Here is a 23,235-nt window from a genome sequence, read left to right on the forward strand (position 1 = left end):
ATTTTTGTTGTTGTAAGATGGAAAGTGTTAAACTTCCACCCCCCATGTACTCTGTTCCCCATAAGCATTTCCCCCCTATGGCGGTATTAAAAAACAACAACAATGGCATAATTGCAATTAATGCAATTAGCATTCTATGTAGTTAGGAATTCCTGTGTGAACTGAAGGCCAAAGCAGACTTGATGTAGAAGATCTGTGACTAGAACCGTCTGTGTATTAAGTGTGGTTTTTAAAGAGTTACCTGCATCACATGGCCGCTTTTGTAAATTAGAAGTGGCACTCTGGGAGAGAGCATTTAATACTATCTTATCTTGCTCTTTCCCCAATGATGTGAGGGGAGGCCTCCATGATTCAAAGCAGGGATTTCAAACATCCTCTCTCAAAGTGCCACTTCTCTGAGCTTCAAATCAGCTACATAGAGCCTCTAGGTAGCAATAAAATAAAATAAAAATAAAGCAATAACAAAATTCCTAGATCTCCCACATCCAGTCTGGCCTACAAATTTCACTTCAACCCCAATTCCCCTGTATGAAAAGTGTATTTGCATAAGCAATACAGGATCATCTGAAGTGCAGAGTTAGGGGAGAGCTCTGTCAAAAGCTTCTTTTGCTACTGACACTTTAGAAGAGGGAGGTGAAAAGCTATTTTAAGGTGTGTTGGATAGGAGAAAGCGGCTGATTTGGATAGGGGTGTGTGTGTGTAAATCAAAGAACATTCCTGTTGAAAATGTTCTGGGATATTTGGAAGTCATTCTATTAATAAACCTTGCCTTGGCTCGACCGACCTTTTCAGTTCCATGTGTGATGCAGCCTCTGTACTGCTGCTTGCTAAACTTGCATGTATGGCCTTTTTAAGAAATCTGCTACATTACTGGCCTTTGTTAATGTTCTAATGCCAACATTAGAATCTATTCTTAAGTGCCATGTCTCTAACTCACACAGCTTTCTTCAGGTTTCTTCTTTGATTCACACCCTGCTACCACATGAAGAAATAGGGCATGTTTAACCTTACAGAAAATTTAGCTGGGACATGTTAGTAGTTTTTGAATATATAAATGATCATTAAAAAGAGTGATATTAAAAAAACCTCTCAAATATGGATTATGCACTTATTTTACTATTTCTCTAGTGGGTCAAATCCCCTTTCCATTGTCTTAAATATCCTACCTTTTGTTTACAATGCTGGATTCCTTCCTTCATGCCTATAACTAGCAGGGTTAAATAAGTTCATTACTGGAAGAACTTAATAAAAGCAATGTTCAGCAAGCGATAATCTCTTTAGATGCAAAATTTAATTAACAGCTGAGCTCTTTTTTAATGATCCTGAATAATAATTGGCTGGATGTATGGCGAACAATGCAGTTGCAATAAGGGTTGAAATTGAGGGAAAGGCCTCTGGAAAAAAGAGAGATAATCCAAGACTGATAACACTTCGGAATGAAAACAATGTTTAAATCTATTAGTTATCTAAGCTAATTCCAATTGCATTTATTATGAGACACTAAGGGCCAATCTATATGTTATGCAGAAAATTTGTGGTCTGATTTCCTAACTTATAAAAGACAACAACTTAAAAGTAGCTTTAGATAGAAGTTTGGCGGGAATAGTGGCCCTGGGGAGATGGTGTTTAATCCCTTCCCCTCATGCCATTTTCCTGATCTAAACTACCCCTCCAAACCTGCTATTAGCATCATTGGGCAGAAAGCATTCCCCTCCCCCCCAGCAGGACTAATAGCAGTATGGAGCTTGTGACTAAGATCAGGAAGAGGGCAAGGGGGCAGAATCAAACACCCCTTCCTCTGCAGCTGCTTTTAAGTAAAAACTGAAATGTTAGTATTTGTTATTATTTCCTGCATAATTTCTTGTCAATCAAACTGAAATACTGGGGCCACTTCCAGGCTGTTGGTATTTTTGACTGGTATTCAATCACATGCTGGCAAATTCAGATTGCAGAATTAATAGTTGATTGGGAGGGCTGTGAAACAAGCCCATTTCCTCAAAAGATTGAACTTTTTTTGTGATAGGTGACAGGAAAATGCACTGGAAAGTGTGAGATAACACCCTCAGTCTGCTTTACGATAGAAGAGCTGCATGCACAGCATGCCCAGTCCTTTAGGTAGTGTTGTACATAACCTGGATTACGTAATGTGTTGTACATGTGTTGTACCCTTGCAGGGATTCTGGAGCTTGCAACTAGCGCAGAATGCAGCTTGCTAGGTTGTTAACAGCCATATGGGACCAAGTATCAAGATCACTGGTCTTGAAAGCACTACACTGGTTGCCCGTAACATATCGTGCTAAATTCAACGTGTTAGTACTAGATATAAAGCCCTAAAAGGCTTGGGACCCAGGCACCTAAAACAGACCTTCCAAATGTCCCTATTTTCCAGGAACAATCCTGAATTTACAGAAGCCATCCCCATTTCTGATTTGATCCTGGAATGTCCCACTTTTCCTTAGGACACCCCTATTTTCATCAGAAAAATGTTGGAGGATATGGTATGTGACCCCCAAGGAGATAAGTAACTATATAACCATTAGAAGACATGTGAAGGCAGCCCTTTATAGGGAAGCTTTTTAATGTTTAATGCTTTATTATGTTTTTATATATGTTAGAAGCTGCCCAGAGTGGCTGGGACATCCCAATCAGATAGGTGGGATATAAATATTATTGTTGTTGAATAGGACATCACTATTTTCATTGGAGAAATGTTGGAGGGTATGCTAAAAACTTTCCCTGCTATCAGCTATCTTGGAGCCTATGATAGGCAGGTGAATCCCTTCTGTTGCTGCTGCCACTGGCTCTGGTTGGTTGACACTGACCTGTAATCTGCTTTTATGGTGCTTTTAATCTGTTCTTAGAATGATTTTAATTTTTTTTATTATTATTGTTATGTTTGCCGCCCTGGGCTCCATAGGGAGAAAGGGTGGGATATAAATTGAATAAATATTTTTTTAAAAAAAGTTGGACACCTCACATTTCTTTTCCTTTTGAAGGACAGTTTACACGGAGTCAACCACAAGTTACAGAAATAAAAAATGGGGATTTCAGGGGCGGGGGAAGGGATTGGTCAACTATTTTAGTAATTAGAGGAGAAACTTCTGAACAACTTTCTTTTGGGTAGCTTCAGATCAGTGTTTTTTGTGTGATGCTAAACAGAGGTATGGAGTACTGTCACCTCTATTTTTTGCGGCCCATGTCAACCATATCATGCAAGCATCCAAAGCACTTTTATCAAGCTATGAGTACCAACATCTCATTTTTTTAACCAAAGAAAAGCACTGCTTCAGACATGATCCAAATCAGCACACTGTGTATTTTGAAGCTGTTAAATAGTGGATGAATCATGTTCAGGACCTCACATGTGTGATGGTTAGGGTTCTCAAGTGCCCTTGATTTGAGCCTCTTTTAAAAATTTGCCCCTCTCTCCCTGATTAATTTGGAGAGCGTTTGATTCTCATAAAGTGTCCTTGAAATTACCACATTTCTTCTGAATTAGTAGATGTTTTGTGTATACTGGATAACAATGTAGTGAAAACAAAAATAGCAATGAATAGGTCTTTCATCAGCTGCATTCCATATGCAGATCCAATAAGTAGAAGCAGAATGGTGGTGGGGTGGGGAGGAAAGTAAAGCTAAAAATAAATATGCCTATTGCTGACAGTAGGAAAGACCTTATATTTTTACCTTGCTTCACCTGACCGAACCCAAAGAGTGCTCACTAATGGTTTCTCATCATTCTGGGAAAAAGTAAAAAGTAGGCAGGAAGAACCAGCTGCACAAATAAGATTCTTGGTAGACCAAAAACTTCATATGAGTCAACAGTGAGATGGAGCAGCAAAAAACCCCCCTAATGCTATTCTAGGCTGCCTCAACAGAAGTATAGTGTCCTGATCAAGGGAAGTAATAGTCCTGCTCTATTCTGCCTTCATCAGACCACATCTGGAGCACTGTGTCCAGTTCTGAGCACCACAATTTAAGAAGAATATTGACAAGCTGGAACGTGTGCAGAGGAGAGTGACCAAGTTAGAAAAGAGTCTGGAAACCAAGCCTGATGAGGAACAGTTGAGGGAGTAGGGTATATTTAGGCTGGATAAGAGGAGGCTGAGAGGAGACATGAAAGCCATCTATAAATATCTAAATGACTGTCGCATGGAATATGGAGCAAGCTTGTTTTCTCCTGCTCCAGAAGGTAGGACTCAAACTAATGGCTTCAAGTTACAAAAAAGAAGATCCTGACTAAATATCAGGAAGAACTTTCTAACAGTAAGAGCTGTTTGACAGTGAAATGGACCCCCTCAGAAGGTAGTGGACTTGCTTAATTGGAGGTTTTTAAGCAGAGGTTGGTTGTCCATCTGTCACGGGTGCTTTAGTTGAGATTCCTGCATTGCAGGGGGTTGGACTACATGATAGGGTCCCTTCCAACTCTACAATTCTATGATTCTAACTCTCCCAAATAGTACCTTTCTCCCCAATTATTCCTGATTTTGTCAGACATTTTAGAGTCATGCAGTTTAGGAATAAAGCCCATTAAGTTCAAAGAGGATTCCTCCAAATTACGGTGGCGCTGTGGGTTAAACCACTGAGCCTAGGACTTGCTGATCAGAAGGTCGGTGGTTCGAATCCCCGCGACGGGATGAGCTCCCGTTGCTCGGTCCCTGCTCCTGCCCACCTAGCAGTTTGAAAGCACATCAAAGTGCAAGTACATAAATAGATACCACTCTGGCGGGAAGGTAAACGGCATTTCCGTGCGCTGTTCTGGTTCGCCAGAAGTGGCTTGGTCATGACGGCCACATGACCCGGAAGCTGTACGCCGGCTCCCTCGGCCAATAAAGCGAGGATGAGCACCGCAACCCCAGAGTTGGTCACGACTGGACCTAATGGTCAGGGGTCCCTTTACCTTTACCTTGAGCATGGGAGTGCAGCCTAAGGGTAGCACTTTACGTTTTGCAGACTTGCCCCAAAACAATTTCCCAAAGTTGCTAACCCGCAAAAGTCAAGAAGAAAGAGGGGAAATTCTCATATCTCAACTGAAGTCTTGAGCAACACAGCACTCCTGGGAACAGACAAAATAATGTCTGAAAATGTGAATCTTAAAATGCATCTCCTAGCCACTCAGTAATCCTGGGCTGAATCAAAGTGATTCTCAGTGATCCAGGAGAGCAGTTCTGAGGCCCTGGATCTTAACTTTAACAAACGTTAAATCAAAACATAGTATGCATAGTTAGCCTTGGACTGGCAAATAAGTTAAGTGCTCAGGAAAGGGGAGGTTTGGGAGAGGAAGGTGAGGGAATAGCTGTCCAGAGCAGGAAAACAAAAACCTAAAAAATAAAAAGAAAAAAATTATTAAAACAAAATTATTTAACTTCATCCGAATTGTTTAATTTGTTTGGTGTGGCTGTTCTGATATCCTTAATAGTTACTATTTTGGAATTAATAGTTGTTATTTTGGAATTAATAATGTATCAGTAATGTTTATATGTGGTTTGTCTAAGGGCTCTTCCCACATGTACACAACTTATTTTAAAACATGACTTGATGGTTGATAGAGAAGCAATGTGGACTGAAAATATTGTGTTTTGAGGTGATAAAAATGAAAACACTTGACTGTGTTATGTTTGGTCTATGGTGGTTCTTTCACACAACAAGTTATCAGTTGATTCAGTCCTCAAACTATAAGACATTTAAATGTGAGTTTACCCGGAGCCAAGGTATGTGAGCTGTGCAAATGATCATCTTTTCTGACTAATCAATAGCAATACACTAACTGCACATTGAGCATCATGCTGAACTTGCTCAGATTTATTGTAAAGAGTGAGTAATATGAAGAAAAATATTTACAGACTTATTCAGCTAACCAAACAAGTAGAAAACAAAGGCATGTAGAGTGGATCATCTATGACAGTTACTTCCCCGATAGTATTAAGATAACAATCTTAAATCAACTCAAAGAGACTCATTCATAGAGCTAAAACAGATTGGCTGTTGCTAGGCTGTACCACCTCATACTGTTGGCTGAGTGGGGTATAGCATTTGACTGTTCTCCCACATAAAGAGCCGCTGTACATTCAGAACGTCCCTGTCAGTGAAAATACTAGCCTAGAATCTTCTCTCTGACACAAACGTTTTGAACGTGCAGGAAGTATTTTATGTGGGGGAGAATGTTAACATCATTAATGCATGATGTAGGGTTTCTGCTTGTTTACAAATTGACTAAGAAGGTTTTCTCCACCCAATGTATGAAGCAGGGGCATAGCTAGGTGTTCTGGCACCCGGAGAGGCGGGGGCAGGGTGAGCTGCCCACGAGGGCGGAGCGATCCGTTCACGGGGGCGCCACATGGGGCGCTGCAGCAATCCGCACACGGGGGCGCTGCAGTGATCTGCGCACAGGGGCGATTTGGCGATCCATCTAGGGGGCGGCGAGCTGCCCATGGAGTCTGTTTCGGGTAGTGCGGGGCTGCGGGCCACTGCATCACTCCCAGGAGAGACACGTGGCTCAGGCGCACTGCAGGCCAGGTGCCGCGGTAAGTGCTGCCCCACCCGCTTTGTGCCATTTTGAAACCCCCCTCAAGGATGACACCCAGGGCGGACTGCACACCCCTTCCTACGTCCCTGGTATGAAGTAAGCGGCCTGCATGTGACACAGATGCAGACAGAGTCCCTTCTGTCTGTACTGTGGGCCTTTGTTAATCAGTCTGAGAACACAGAATCTTAGAGCTGGAAGGGACCCCAAGGATCATATAGTCCAACCCCCTGCAATCCAGGAATCTCAGCTAAAGCATCTATGACACATACCCTTGACATGATAGCAATATGTGCTAAAATATGAGAAACAAATATAATGAACAATATGTTACGAAAAAGGAGCAATGCTGCTGAGTGCTCCAGATGGCTGGAAAGCCAAACAGGATGTTGATGTTATGGGACTGTACCGTGGGAACAAGGGACAGTCTATTATGTGCTCTGAGCACCGGATGTTAGCTCAGAGTGTCACATGACCCTGTACTGGAAGTACATGGGTGGAGTTTTTCTCTCTCTGGCTGCTGATGTGAGAGGGTGCAGACATGGTTTCTCTGCACTACTGGAAAGACAGAAATAAAGGCATGTAAAAACATTTCTGTCTGTCTCTCTCCCCTCCCTGGGAGTGAGGGAGGAGGGATGGTTGTGTTCTTCTCACGTTGAGGAGAATCGGCCGATAGAGACCTCGCCTTGTCTTGCCGGGAGTCGCTGACGGGGAGGTCAACATGGAATCAAAGCCGGGCACCTGGAGAGTGCCAAATTCCTATGATATGGCTGGATAGATTCAACATATGGTAGCAGAAGCTGCTGGTTATCTGATCCATGGGAATCAGCATGAGAGGTGAGAGGTTGATGGATCGTGTGCCATCCTCTGCACCAAGGAAAGAAGATAACGTCTGATCAGCTGAACAGACAACTGGACACCAAGAGGGGGTGTTTTCCAAGCAACGGAGCCCCAAAAAGGTATGCTGAATATCGGGCTAAAAGTGTGAATGCAGATTGATTTATTCTCTGGTTCACGAGAGAGCTGCGTTTGGAAAAACAGCTCTGAGAGCCTAGCCTTGCATACCAGGCATATTTGCGGTGAGATAACGAAGAGGTATGCACAGTTGCTAAGCAACGACAGTCAGGACAGAGGAAAACTACTGACACCTGGGGCTGGCTCAGTCAGAGCCGGGAAAGCGAAAGTTGTTTTGACTTTGAGACAGCTTGGAGATTGCCTGCCTGAGAGAGAGGCAGAAAGACAGCTCAAAAAAGAGCTTTTGGGATTTTAATAGCTCCAGGGTGAAGAGCTGAGACTTGGATTCAAAATGGATGCCAAGGACAGGGGGAGGGAAGAACGGAGTTCTAATTCCCCCACTGATGTTGCTACTGGAGAGAATGCTGTAGCTTTGAACGTTGTCCGAGTTAACAATTGCGGACAGGCTGGGCATCTTCAGCGGAACTGCAAGAAGCCACGCCAGCCGAAAGGAGCGAAGGGCCGCTCAGCAAAGCCTGAGGCAGCAGGCAAAGGTCGTACCACGTCTTCGGTGAAACCTGCAAAGGCCCTGATGGCGAAAGGAACCACGCCAGATGTTGGACACTCTTTTGTAATCGATACGGGCTGTAATTTTCATATGTCCCCGCACAGAGGACTCTTTTCGACGTTTAAGAAGCAAAGCTTCGCTGTGGAACAAGCCAACGGTCAGAAGCTGGAAGCGACCGGGGTTGGAACTGTGTATCTTAAGAGTCTGAACCTGACTATACACAATGTTTACTTGGTTCCTGAATTGAAGTTCAATCTGCTGAGTGTTTCGCAGATTGCAAAGAAAGGACTGAAACTGTCCTATGATGATAAGAGCTGCGAGATCTTCAAAGATGGAGAGTTGTATCTTTCTGCTAGACAGAAAGGTGGACTGTATTTGTTGGACTTTGAGCAAAGTGATTACATGGAATGTAATTCTGAGTCTAACTTGATTTCTCTTGCAGGTGTGACCAAAACGAGCGCCAAGAAGGTGGCCAGGGTCGACAGAGCGTTTCAGCGGGTGTATGCTGATGTGATTGGTCCTCTAGAACCATCTAGAGGCAATGCAAGATTTTATCTTGTGTGTGTGGATCATTTCTCTAATTTTGTCTGGGTTTATGTGTTAAAAAGGCCACAGGAAGCCTTGGAAAGGTTTCAGGAGTTTTGTGACAAGGTTAAGGATATGCATGATGCTAACATTGTCTTTTCACAGATGAGAAGCAGATTTTTCTTTTACAGGATTTCCAGAGGTTCCTGCACAAGAAAGGGATAAGACACAAGGTTGCTGTTTCAGCGGAAGCGTGGAACAGGGGTGTCTGTGTACGGCTGAACAAAGAATTGCAAAAGGGGTTGAATGCGCAATTGCTTAGTTCACATCTGCCACATGAGTTCTGGGCGGAGTCACTCATGTCGTTTTGTCATGCGTGGGTGAGAAAGGTTTCAAAAGAGTTGGGAAGTTCTCCTTTTGAGAAACTGTTCCAGAGAAAACCTTCTGTTGCCCATTTCAAGGTTTTTGGGTCTCATGTGAGGACAGAAGCTCCAGGTGGAGTAAAGAATGCCAGAGGCATTTTTGTGGGATATGAAAAGGGTCTCTACAGAGTAATTTTGTCTGCATCTGGTCAGGTGATTCTCACAAAATTTCTAGAGAGTGCTCCTGAAAAGGAGAGAGTGATAGCACACACATTTCCCACAGAGGACAATTCAGATGATGATGATGATTTCACAGATTACAGTGGTACTGAGAGTGACAGTGATAGCTCAGAGAGCTCTGTTGTCACAGTCATTGAGAGGAAATCTCACACAATGGATAGACCTTCACAGGTGAAGGTTGAACCACTGTTTACTGTTGGAACTGGTTCTCCTAAGAGTCCTGAGACAGAACCAGTGAGCAGAGAGGATCAGCACCTCATACGCAGGTCTGAGAGAGTCACAAAGGGTGAACCACCCAAAAGGTACTCAGAAGAGTATGCTAATTTAGCTGTTGCATGTGTTGCTGTTGTACACAACCGAGGACAGGTTGGAGCTGTGTCTAAGTCAGAGACAAAGACACAACAGAGAGTTGCTAGCCAAGGTAATACAGATGCACTCATTCCTTGGAAGCCAGACAACCAGAGAGGTACACTGGGGAAACCAGTGGCGGGTAGTTCCAAGGGTGGAACTGAAACAACAGGGGAGTGTTATGTGTATAACAACTGTTTGTTTTCTTCTCTGGATCACGCTTTGCTTGCCGCAACATGCATTGATTCTTTTGGGGGAGGTTGTTACGAAAAAGGAGCAATGCTGCTGAGTGCTCCAGATGGCTGGAAAGCCAAACAGGATGTTGATGTTATGGGACTGTACCGTGGGAACAAGGGACAGTCTATTATGTGCTCTGAGCACCGGATGTTAGCTCAGAGTGTCACATGACCCTGTACTGGAAGTACATGGGTGGAGTTTTTCTCTCTCTGGCTGCTGATGTGAGAGGGTGCAGACATGGTTTCTCTGCACTACTGGAAAGACAGAAATAAAGGCATGTAAAAACATTTCTGTCTGTCTCTCTCCCCTCCCTGGGAGTGAGGGAGGAGGGATGGTTGTGTTCTTCTCACGTTGAGGAGAATCGGCCGATAGAGACCTCGCCTTGTCTTGCCGGGAGTCGCTGACGGGGAGGTCAACATGGAATCAAAGCCGGGCACCTGGAGAGTGCCAAATTCCTATGATATGGCTGGATAGATTCAACATATGGTAGCAGAAGCTGCTGGTTATCTGATCCATGGGAATCAGCATGAGAGGTGAGAGGTTGATGGATCGTGTGCCATCCTCTGCACCAAGGAAAGAAGATAACGTCTGATCAGCTGAACAGACAACTGGACACCAAGAGGGGGTGTTTTCCAAGCAACGGAGCCCCAAAAAGGTATGCTGAATATCGGGCTAAAAGTGTGAATGCAGATTGATTTATTCTCTGGTTCACGAGAGAGCTGCGTTTGGAAAAACAGCTCTGAGAGCCTAGCCTTGCATACCAGGCATATTTGCGGTGAGATAACGAAGAGGTATGCACAGTTGCTAAGCAACGACAGTCAGGACAGAGGAAAACTACTGACACCTGGGGCTGGCTCAGTCAGAGCCGGGAAAGCGAAAGTTGTTTTGACTTTGAGACAGCTTGGAGATTGCCTGCCTGAGAGAGAGGCAGAAAGACAGCTCAAAAAAGAGCTTTTGGGATTTTAATAGCTCCAGGGTGAAGAGCTGAGACTTGGATTCAAAATGGATGCCAAGGACAGGGGGAGGGAAGAACGGAGTTCTAATTCCCCCACTGATGTTGCTACTGGAGAGAATGCTGTAGCTTTGAACGTTGTCCGAGTTAACAATTGCGGACAGGCTGGGCATCTTCAGCGGAACTGCAAGAAGCCACGCCAGCCGAAAGGAGCGAAGGGCCGCTCAGCAAAGCCTGAGGCAGCAGGCAAAGGTCGTACCACGTCTTCGGTGAAACCTGCAAAGGCCCTGATGGCGAAAGGAACCACGCCAGATGTTGGACACTCTTTTGTAATCGATACGGGCTGTAATTTTCATATGTCCCCGCACAGAGGACTCTTTTCGACGTTTAAGAAGCAAAGCTTCGCTGTGGAACAAGCCAACGGTCAGAAGCTGGAAGCGACCGGGGTTGGAACTGTGTATCTTAAGAGTCTGAACCTGACTATACACAATGTTTACTTGGTTCCTGAATTGAAGTTCAATCTGCTGAGTGTTTCGCAGATTGCAAAGAAAGGACTGAAACTGTCCTATGATGATAAGAGCTGCGAGATCTTCAAAGATGGAGAGTTGTATCTTTCTGCTAGACAGAAAGGTGGACTGTATTTGTTGGACTTTGAGCAAAGTGATTACATGGAATGTAATTCTGAGTCTAACTTGATTTCTCTTGCAGGTGTGACCAAAACGAGCGCCAAGAAGGTGGCCAGGGTCGACAGAGCGTTTCAGCGGGTGTATGCTGATGTGATTGGTCCTCTAGAACCATCTAGAGGCAATGCAAGATTTTATCTTGTGTGTGTGGATCATTTCTCTAATTTTGTCTGGGTTTATGTGTTAAAAAGGCCACAGGAAGCCTTGGAAAGGTTTCAGGAGTTTTGTGACAAGGTTAAGGATATGCATGATGCTAACATTGATTGTCTTTTCACAGATGAGAAGCAGATTTTTCTTTTACAGGATTTCCAGAGGTTCCTGCACAAGAAAGGGATAAGACACAAGGTTGCTGTTTCAGCGGAAGCGTGGAACAGGGGTGTCTGTGTACGGCTGAACAAAGAATTGCAAAAGGGGTTGAATGCGCAATTGCTTAGTTCACATCTGCCACATGAGTTCTGGGCGGAGTCACTCATGTCGTTTTGTCATGCGTGGGTGAGAAAGGTTTCAAAAGAGTTGGGAAGTTCTCCTTTTGAGAAACTGTTCCAGAGAAAACCTTCTGTTGCCCATTTCAAGGTTTTTGGGTCTCATGTGAGGACAGAAGCTCCAGGTGGAGTAAAGAATGCCAGAGGCATTTTTGTGGGATATGAAAAGGGTCTCTACAGAGTAATTTTGTCTGCATCTGGTCAGGTGATTCTCACAAAATTTCTAGAGAGTGCTCCTGAAAAGGAGAGAGTGATAGCACACACATTTCCCACAGAGGACGATTCAGATGATGATGATGATTTCACAGATTACAGTGGTACTGAGAGTGACAGTGATAGCTCAGAGAGCTCTGTTGTCACAGTCATTGAGAGGAAATCTCACACAATGGATAGACCTTCACAGGTGAAGGTTGAACCACTGTTTACTGTTGGAACTGGTTCTCCTAAGAGTCCTGAGACAGAACCAGTGAGCAGAGAGGATCAGCACCTCATACGCAGGTCTGAGAGAGTCACAAAGGGTGAACCACCCAAAAGGTACTCAGAAGAGTATGCTAATTTAGCTGTTGCATGTGTTGCTGTTGTACACAACCGAGGACAGGTTGGAGCTGTGTCTAAGTCAGAGACAAAGACACAACAGAGAGTTGCTAGCCAAGGTAATGCAGATGCACTCATTCCTTGGAAGCCAGACAACCAGAGAGGTACACTGGGGAAACCAGTGGCGGGTAGTTCCAAGGGTGGAACTGAAACAACAGGGGAGTGTTATGTGTATAACAACTGTTTGTTTTCTTCTCTGGATCACGCTTTGCTTGCCGCAACATGCATTGATTCTTTTGGGGGAGGTTGTTACGAAAAAGGAGCAATGCTGCTGAGTGCTCCAGATGGCTGGAAAGCCAAACAGGATGTTGATGTTATGGGACTGTACCATGGGAACAAGGGACAGTCTATTATGTGCTCTGAGCACCGGATGTTAGCTCAGAGTGTCACATGACCCTGTACTGGAAGTACATGGGTGGAGTTTTTCTCTCTCTGGCTGCTGATGTGAGAGGGTGCAGACATGGTTTCTCTGCACTACTGGAAAGACAGAAATAAAGGCATGTAAAAACATTTCTGTCTGTCTCTCTCCCCTCCCTGGGAGTGAGGGAGGAGGGATGGTTGTGTTCTTCTCACGTTGAGGAGAATCGGCCGATAGAGACCTCGTCTTGTCTTGCCGGGAGTCGCTGACGGGGAGGTCAACATGGAATCAAAGCCGGGCACCTGGAGAGTGCCAAATTCCTATGATATGGCTGGATAGATTCAACACAATACTACTTATTCAATCAGACCTCACAGTTTCTAAGATTCTGAAGGGGGAAAGAAAGATTTAAAATGAGCATCAAGTCATTCTGGATAATTTCAAAGCTGTACTTCAGGGAAGGGATTTGTCATATTTCCCCAAATAAATTTGAATTGTTGAAACTGACATTCCTTTGTTAGTATGTGTTGTTTTTTGAGGAATAGTTCTTTAGAGTGTAAACAGAAACGTCCACTTATTGCTGGTAATTTTCTTACAATTTCTTACAATTTTCCCTGCTAGTCTAGCAGGGTGTTTGGGCATTGTAGTCTAAAGGTATTTATCTATCATATGTGACTTATTACTATGTAATAGAATATGCTTGTGAATTCTGCTGATTTTATATACACAAATTTTAAAAAATGAAAATTATTTATAGAAAGCCAACTAATAATCTATTTATAACACACATATTGAAGGGTTGGTCAACCCCTGTTCTAGAGAGACTCCTGTAGATTATTATTAAATAAACAAAATAGAATTAGCAGCACTTATAATTTATTTGTTTCTAGACTTTGGATCAGGTTCAGACTAAATAGTATTCAATTTTTCACACTACGTGATGATTTTACATACCCTCTTGATTAAATGCTAATGTAGAAAACTATACCATTTCCTTTTGGGCAATGGTGTAGCATAGCCAATGTAAGAAAGAGATAATTATTTATTACGGAACATGAAGGTCCCCTGTGTACCAGCTATACGTTAACTTCTTGTTTCATTCTAGTACCAATTCAGTTCAGATTTTGAAGCTTTTTTTTTTAAGCTATTATGACGGATATATATATATATATATAATTAGTTTGTAAATAAAAATGGGGTATACATTTTTAAATAATTTAAAATAATTGGAGAAATTCCTAATGATTCTCAAATGAAAACTGCGGTTTATAGTCACCTATTGCTGGAATTTAAACAGTTCAACTCCAGAGGAGCTGGATGGTTTCTAAACTGCCAAAGGTTTTTTTAAGCAGAAGCCTGTAGTCAGAAGGTTTTGCTGACTACAATGACATTATTACAAGATGGCAGTAGTGTGTTTTCCCAACTGCACAATGTCACTTTTATTTCCCTTAAATGGTGCAGTTTGGGGAGAAATCACAAAGGAACTCTAATGCCTACTATAGCTGCACTTTCAGAGAACCTTCCAAAATGTTTAGAAAGTTCTGACAGAGCCTAATACTGGTAGGGTATCAAATGTAGCAGAATCAAATAAGAGTTTTTATGGCCGGAACTACCCCCCAAAGTGATTTGTTTGATTGATTCTTAATGCTGTAGTTTATAGCTCTATAGGCAATGATGCCACCATTCACTAGTTTTCTTTGATAGCTCCTGCAAACTGAAAGGTCTCACCACTTTGGTTCTCTTGCTAAATAACAAACTCTTACAAGCTTTTTTCCTAATGAGCCGTTAGTAAACGACACCATGTCTGGTCATCCTTATTACTGGATGAGGTGCTTGCTTCTGCAACAAATCATACGAGCAGCACTTGCTGCTGGACTGCCTTCCTTGCTACTACTTTTTCTTCTCCTAATCCTATATATAATGCTGCTCTGATTTTGTTTCTCTGGCAATCCTGCCCAGGGATCAGCTGTTGAGTAGGCTGGTGAGAGAATGAGCCAGAGCTAATGCCAAGGCTGCATGCAGGGCTGCTAGGTTTGCAACAAGAACAGTTGTCACTCTGCCATAAGATTGTTGAATGATTCCTAATGCATCTAGGGACATTTTCACAATGTACAATTTCTGCTAAAACAAACAAAAGCAATTTCCTGAAAAATAACAAAGGAAAAGCAAAGATAACGGCGGAATTATTTTATTGTAAGTAGTGTAAGTTTTGTGTGCTTTCCAATTGCCCCCAAAGCATGCATTTCTGATCAAACAATTCAAGCCCTACGCCTCCATTTTTATTTGTGTGTGTTTTTAATATGTGGAAGAGTGTTCAGTATTCATAGTAGGGGTATTAATGCTGTAAGCCCCTAGAGTTCATCCTAGGCTCAGGTTGTGTGTGTGTGTGTGTATATATATATATATATATATATATATATATATATTTGTGTGTGTGTGTGTGTTTGTGTGTGTTTGTGTGTGTTACTAAACATGACAGTCTCCGCTGTCCCACACTCCAAGGAAACTGCCCCCTGGGTAAGCACATGGAAATCCTGGAACCTCTCACTGCTTGGGGATTGGAGTGATATGCAACTATATGTTGGCATTGTGTCAGAATGGTTACTAAATATTTGATTATACAGTGGTACCTCAGGTTACATACGCTTCAGGTTACATATGGTTCAGGTTACAGACTCCGATAACCGAGAAATAGTGCTTCAGGTTAAGAACTTTGCTTCAGGAAGGGAACAGAAATCAGGCTCCAGTGGCGCAGCAGCAGCAGGAGGCCCCATTAGCTAAAGTGGTCCTTCAGGTTAAGAACAGTTTCAGGTTAAGTACGGACCTCCGGAACGAATTAAGTACTTAACCAGAGGTACCACTGTATATTTTCATACTGTGCTTTATTTCCACCCACAAATAAGAGGATGGAATGCCCTCAGTTCTAGTACAGTCGCATTAGGGATATATCAAAAAGTGTAAAAATCTTTATCATAAAACACAGATCAAATATGCACACATTTTGACCGGAAAAAAAAGGAACTGGAGGTAAAAAGCCATATACCATTAAGCTATTTACACTTTGTTTGCTTTTGTTATTTTCTGTTTTTTTCCAACAACAACATCTACATGTTTCAGTGAAAAAACAGAAATAAATAGCCATTTGCTGTAAGAATCATGTTCCCTTCAATTAAAACCTGTTAAAATTCATTAGTTTACGCCTCTGTTTGTCTCCCTCCCCATCTCTCTTCATAGTTCTCACATTTTCTTATATTTCTCAGATGACCCTGTCCCAGACCTTACTTTCAGGTGCATCAAAAAACTGTTCTTTTTTAACAGAGCTATCCAAGCTCTGCTCCTTTTAAGGATGTACTTCTCCTCACCTCAGCAAACAGGCAATCAAGCAAAAGGACTTGTGTTAGTTGTAATGATAATGTGCTATTTCTCAAACTGTAGATCCGCATGATATTCTGTTCTCCCCTCCTCAAGGGGTATTATTCTGTCACTTTTTCTATGGTCTCCCCCTTCCTTTTAACATGACTTTAATCAAGAGCCCTTCATATACTAGAGCAAGACTTACAACTCTGATGGGATTCTCCTATCTGGAGTAGCCCCACTCCAAATAGAAGAACTTCATCAGCATCCTAGCTCTTATTCAAGCATATATGAAGGGCTCTTGTTTAAAGAAATGTTAAAAAGCAAGAAAAATATATAGCATAGATAAAGGATGACAGAAGGTAATCTGAAGAGCCAAACTGAGATGTTCAGAACATGCACTCCTGGTTCTTAGCCCTGTACTGGACACATTAAGAGAATAGCACAGAGGAATCAATTGCCGATTTCCCCCCTTTCTCTAACTTTCAGCATGGAATAGTATGTGCTAAGATGTACTTCTTATTATAAGATACCGGCTAGATCTACTCAGTTACTATCTATTATCTACCAGTGGTAAGACATTTGAGGAGATGTGCAGGGAAGGAATCTCTATATTCAAAGGGGATAGCTTCTCCAAATGATTGAGAGGGCCCAATGTGATGTTGCAAGGAGCCAGCGGGTGGAGCTGAACACCCTCTGAACATTGAGGGGGGCCCTAAAGACACGCTGGGGGAGGCCGAAACTGCCTCAGCCCCTAGGAGTTGGCGCCTATGTCTATATTCTACATCTCTTTTCTAAACTCTAGTAAGCAAAGAGAGGAATGGCCTGATCAAAGGGAAATTCCATTTTACCAATGGCTGTAAGTAACAGGGTGTGTGAATGCTAACTTACCTTCCCTGTTTGAAACTGTTATTTGTATATCAATAGCACTGGCTTCAGATAGCTTATTTTTTGTTGGGACCATGGCAGGGAGAAAAAGAGTTGAAGTCCATCTTCCCTCATGGTCCCAAGGCTTCTCAGGCTTCCCTGCAGCTGTTGTTTATAAAACAGGAAATGTGCATCTTAATTAGAGTCACACAATTAACTTCATCTCTAATTTGGTCCTGTAAGGTACAATAGTTGTTAGAATACACTTAGATAAACATGGTTGAAGTGTGGAACTGGTGCAATTGTGGTTAACATTACCAAGGCACCAACGAAGCAGAGGAAAGTATTGTGATTTCCTTGTCCAGCTCATAAAACAAAGGGTTATTGTTTCTTTCCCAAGAGGAAGATCACTGGTTCTTCAGATAAAACATATTATCTTCTTCCTTTTTTCAACTTTTACACATTGGCCATATTTGCACATCATATTCAGCTGAAACATGACTTTGGGTGAACATACAGTACTGGCTCCGATAGCAACCACTTCACTCCTCCCTGGCCTTAAGCTGCCATCTCATACTGACCTAAAGTCCAGGGAGAAGCAAAGCGGCTGTGAGTGCCTTTCTAGGAGGCAGCATATGCAAGCAGTCATGGTAAGCCATATTCTATCCTACCATGACATATCAGTCAGGCCAATATTTTCTCACTTCAATGGTCACATAGACAGACAACAGACTTGCAAAAATGTGGGACATTATCACACAAGATTTTGCAAACCGGTGACAAAGGTAAAGTGTTCTAAAGATATATAGAGACCAAATACAAAGAAACCAAGTATTCTTCTTTAAAAACATACAAAACAACCTAAGACCCAATAATCTCAAGACATCCCATTTTCTTTCTGGAACCATTCTAGATTAGCTCAGTTATTTTTAAAGCCTTATTCAGCCTATTAAGTTTAAGGACTAAAAGATTGTCTATGATCCTCTATGATCAAATGTGAAAATTTGATCACAATAGTGGGAGGAAAATAATAGGGAATGATTTTCAACTATTTTAAAAAATTAATGGTAGGCACAACCAAATGGTTACCACCACCTTTTTTATTAGCTGAGAAGGCATAACTATTGCTCATTCAAGAACAGGTATAGCTACGTGGCCTTGAACATGAAAGTTCATTGCCTCACATATAGATGTCAATGGATTATCTGAAAACAATTTTCTAGAAGTTATAAAAAAATGATTAAACTTTTCATTTTCATCATTTTATTCAGGAAATGTGCCATTCCAATCTTCTTAATGATACTACCAGAATTACCCATAGAAACGCTGAACTATCACAAAGAGCCCAAAGAAAATTATTTTTGAAGAATGAGTCATTTCTCCAAGCCCTAATGCAGATTTCCCCCTTTACAAGCATGGAGCAAATAAAACAATGAAGCAAGTAATATTACTTGCACCATATGTGGAAAGGACTGGTGTCCTGGATGAATCAAAACTAATTTGCACTTTTTTATTCTGACATTATAGGATGTTTTGTTTTTCATCTTTTAATTTTCACCTGTTGTTATAGTTGTTCTCTCTGTTTTATATACATTATAGAATGAAATAATAAAAACAACTTTACACAAAATAGTTCCTCCTGTCCTTAGAAATAAGGAAGTGCTTGCAAATGGATGTGAAATACGAAGAGCTTTGTACAGTGCAATTCTACACATGTCTATACAGAAGTATGCCCCACTGAGTTTAATGAGATTTACTCTCAGATAAATATGTGCAGTATTCTTCTCTCTAGGTCCCATCCCAACCATCAGCAGTTCAGTGAAAAGCAGATGACAGCTTGTTATTTTCCCAGATCAGAAAAGGTGAAATTTTGGATTTGAGTTGCTGCTTTAGCAGTGAAACAACTCAAGACTTTGAACAGGCATAGGCAAACTCGGCTCTCCAAATGTTTTGGGACCAGAATTCCCATCATCCCTGACCATTGGTCCTGTTAGTTAGGGATCATGGGAGTTGTAGTCCCAAAACATCTGGAGGGCCGAGTTTGCCTATACCTGACTTAGAAGTTGGAGCTTCACCCTTTCCTGGATCTCAATGACACCCTGATCCAATCAGATGTTTCCATAAGTTTCTTACATTGTGCAGAAAGGACCTCCTGATAAGATAGATAGTATATTCAGGAGGCCCTCACCTGCAGAGAGCAGTGATCAACTGGCGATGTTTCAGATATCCTAATCCCAAGCTTTATATACCAAAATGACTCCCTTTAACTTAGTCCAGTAGCTAGCTGGCAGCCATCCTTAGTGAAGGTTTTTGTGAATACATAACACAGCAGTGAATGAGAACCATACTGCATGTTACATCAGTTGCATTTAAAAGAGTGTGCTGACTACTGACCATGCCTCTTTCTTAACAAAAGACAGCTGTGGGGGCCCATGGCCTTCACAAGGACTGCAGTATGGCAGGAGTGGTAAACCCTCCCCCCACAACGTCATTTCCCTGCTGAAAATTGCCCACCAAGCTGTTATTTGCAATTTGAAGTGATTCTCCAATGAAGGATGCATTGATAGATACTGCTGGCATTTAAGTGGCTTGGTCTCAGAGAAGCTGAGTGAAACAGTGAGAAGAAGGCGCAGTCTAGACTGAGCCAACAGCATAAGGTGAGGGGCATTAATCCTTTCACCCTTGTGTGTTTGCCCCTGAAACTGTTACTTGAAACAAATAGCACCCGAAGAAGCAAGTATAGTAGTAGTTTCACAGGAGGGTAAGTTTTTAGCAGGAAAATGGTTGACACCGCTTTCCCCCAATTAGAATAGTAATCTCCACTACCGCTGCTTGTTACAAAAGAGATATGACCAGTCCGAAGTATGCAATTTGAAAATGCAATTCATGCAACTTTTGGGATGTTGCTCACAACCTACTGCCCTTTCTTTGACTTATGACTTCACAGCATTATCTTATCTGTTTGTTACATTAGTAAAAAAGCAAGCTACTTTCTTTCTTTTTTGTATATGTTTCAGTTCCATGACATTTAAGTAGGTTTGATAGGCAGCCAATTTCCACAAGAAGAGATATGACTTTTTAACACATTACAAGGATTTTAAAGGTGATTTCCTAAATTTTCTTATCCAAATGCAAAATAAAGTTGTTAGTCTCTAAGTTGCTAAGCAAACTCTCTTCTGTTTGCTGCAAGATAATAACACAGTTACCCCCTGGAAAGTCTTAATCAATATGGACTGGAACCAAGCTCTACCCTAGACATGCTCAGAACAGACATACTGAAATCAATGGGGCTTAGTTCTTAAGTCCAATTGATTTTAGTGAGTCTCTTCTAAGGATGGCTAAGTCTTGATCCAATGTGTGTAATCAATCACTATGGAACTAATAAAAGGTTGAATTGTTTTTTTAAAAGGTACTACTTTTCTAGTACCTGCAAAAATCTGTTGGAGAATGAATGTATTCAGGTAATTTAATTTTCCCTACGTTGACTCAGTCACTTCTTTATGACTAATTTTATAATATTTTATTGAAATGCAATCATTAAAACACCCTTAGCTAACCTTTCGCCAGTCCTCCAGAAAATCATTTAGGTGGAAAGCAGTTTAAAAATGAAAATATAGGTTAAGTATATCCTGAGGTCTGTCAATTTAGACTTGTCAGCATGTGGCTGTTTTTTAAGGGATAAAATGTTGTGTAAAAATGTAATGAGAAATCTGTATATCTAAAAGAGAGCTGATTTCCATTGCCTTTTAAATAATTGTTGTACAATGGGGTTTGTTTATTTGTAGCATATTATATATACTGCTTTTGTAACAAAGCAGAACCCATGGTGGCATGGAGTTTCAAAAGGCATCAGGTAAGCCAAAATTATGCTTGAATAAATCTGTGATAAAGCAGCTTACCCAAAATGCAAATGGAGGACTCTATGTATCTTCTATTCTTTAGAGAAAGTGCTGGAGAAGTGATGGTTCATTAAGTCCTTGGATGGCACTGCTTCCAGGGATTTTTAGAGCATTTCCTGCTGGGGCGCTATGTTAGATATGGTTGTCCAGCTGCCTGAAAAAAAGGCAGAAGAACAAGCCTTCATAAAACATAAGGGGTGGGGTGTAGAGTGTTATTGCTTTGCTTTATTTTTCATAACATACAATTGTAGGGGAAACTAGCAACTTCTTTCTGAACTTGATCCCCAAGACACATGATAAGCCACAACATAGAACAGGGGCAGGTGTGCTTAATCTCTCATTTAGTGGAAGAGCTTAGTGCCAAGCAGGGTCTAAATATATGCACAGAAGTTTGCAAAATCCACGAAGAGACACTCTCACATAGACACAGTGAGATGGAACTCAAACTTGTGATATTCTTTAAACATTTCTTCCCTAATGCTCCTCATGGCATAGACTACACAGATCTCATCACTAATAGTGTTATTTTCACAGGCACCATACATTGCAGGGCTTTGTGGATATCTCCTTCGATAAGCATAACCTCTCAGTCAATTATTTTAAAACTCTGTAACCTGCCTTGGGATTTCATGGTGAAGGGTGGGTAAGAACTCTAAATAACAACTACTTAATCTCCATGAAGGCTTAGAATGAATGCAATGAGTTGTCCTTTCTAATCATTTAGATGATGTTCATGTTCATGTCTCCAAATCCAAGCTTGTGGAGATGATCATATACAGTTGAGAAGTACTTTTGAAGTGGAATGTTTAACAATAGTAAATGAACACCTCCTGCCTTCAGACCACCAAACATACTCAAACAATAGTGTCCAAGTGATCTTTCACTATCAAGATACAATGCTATGTACACGAGTAGATCCCACTCATGTGCTTTATCTGGTTGTGTCTCTGGAAGTGTATCCTTGTTGATATATGTAAACAGCTTCTACCTGGAGTGTGTCATTGGTAGTTTGCAAATTAAATATATCTGCACTAAAGTTACAGAACTAATCGAATTCAATTGCTTAATCACATCTAAGGCTTTTGCCAACAGAGTTCAGCTCAAAGGTTCACAAGTGCATTGTGTGCTCTGTTTATTAGGGCAAAAGCACAGTTTTCTAAAAGAGCTAGATATGTTTGTATACAGTTTCAAGTTGGGTAGCTAAATATGACATACCAATATTGCACAGAAGTCCATGTTGTTGCAAAGTCTGATTATGCTGAGTTGATTTTAGATCCTTGGCTGTAACCAAGCCACCTTGTATTTTGTAAAGCAGTAATAGCTTAATGCCAACACACTGCAAGTAAGCAGGAATTAGGAGCACATTTGCACAAGTAATCACACCTTTCTCCTGTATAGATACACTAACTTAGAGATGCTGCATGGGGCAGATTCACAACTAAGCCAGGCAGAAAGTATCTGTACAAATAGAAAGTGCTTGATATAGAAGATGTTCCTATATAGAAAGAGCATTTACATATTAAGCAAATGGTCTAGAGCAGGGGTAGGCAACCTAAGGCCTGTGGACCGGATGCGGCCCAACTGCTTTCTCAATCCAGCCCACGGATGGTCCAGGAATCAGCGTGTTTTTACATGAGTGGAATGTGTGCTTTTATTTAAAATGCATCTCTGGGTTATTTGTGGGGCATAGGAATTCATTCATTCCTCCCCCCCCCCAATATAGTCCAGCCCACCACATGGTCTGAGGGACAGTGGACTGGCCACGGTTGAAAAAGGTTGCTGACCCCTGGTCTAGAGTGCTAATGAGAATAGAATGTAGATAGCAGCAGACCTACAGGCCATGATATGCCTCAAACATTTCTGAGATTAGGCCCTTTAATCCAAATCAAACTGTATTCATTGAAAGAATTTATTAACTGCCTTTACAGCACTCAAGGCAGTATCCAAAGAGAAATAAATAAAAAATAACACAAACTTAGCAGTCAATTGAAACAGAAAAACAACACTATAAAAACAAAGAAAAAACTACTCAGAGGAGCCAAGGGTCAATTGCAAGAGATACATTTGGCACCTTCTCTGGAAAGCCAATAAAGAAGAGGAATCATTTATAGGGCCAAGGAATGTAAATATTTATCAAGACCAGTCCAATTTCAGATTCATTTTATGGAGAGACACCAAGAGTTTCTTTTTTACAGTAGTCAGAAAATCTGCTCTGATTTCCAGTGCAACCACTTAAATTGATTTTAGGTTACTTCCATGGTAACTTTTTGCAGACTAGACCAGTATTTC

At 41.6% G+C, this 23,235-nt stretch overlaps 1 protein-coding gene across 15 annotated transcripts in view; it reads right to left on the reverse strand.

Moving 5' to 3' along the window:
- ANKS1B (ankyrin repeat and sterile alpha motif domain containing 1B) overlaps positions 1–23,235 on the reverse strand; it is a 330,248-nt gene that overhangs the window by 90,836 nt on the left and 216,177 nt on the right. The window contains exon 1 of one of the 15 annotated variants that reach the window (XM_083573567.1): positions 20,947–21,096. The exons of the other annotated variants lie outside the window; for them this stretch is intronic. The gene's annotated coding sequence lies outside the window, so the exon portion shown is untranslated. Of the gene's footprint in view, positions 1–20,946; positions 21,097–23,235 lie in introns of those variants that run through there. 15 annotated transcript variants of the gene reach the window in all.

The sequence above is a fragment of the Podarcis filfolensis genome (genome assembly GCF_964270895.1).
Source record: "Podarcis filfolensis genome assembly, chromosome: 10".
Lineage (NCBI taxonomy): Eukaryota > Metazoa > Chordata > Lepidosauria > Squamata > Lacertidae > Podarcis > Podarcis filfolensis.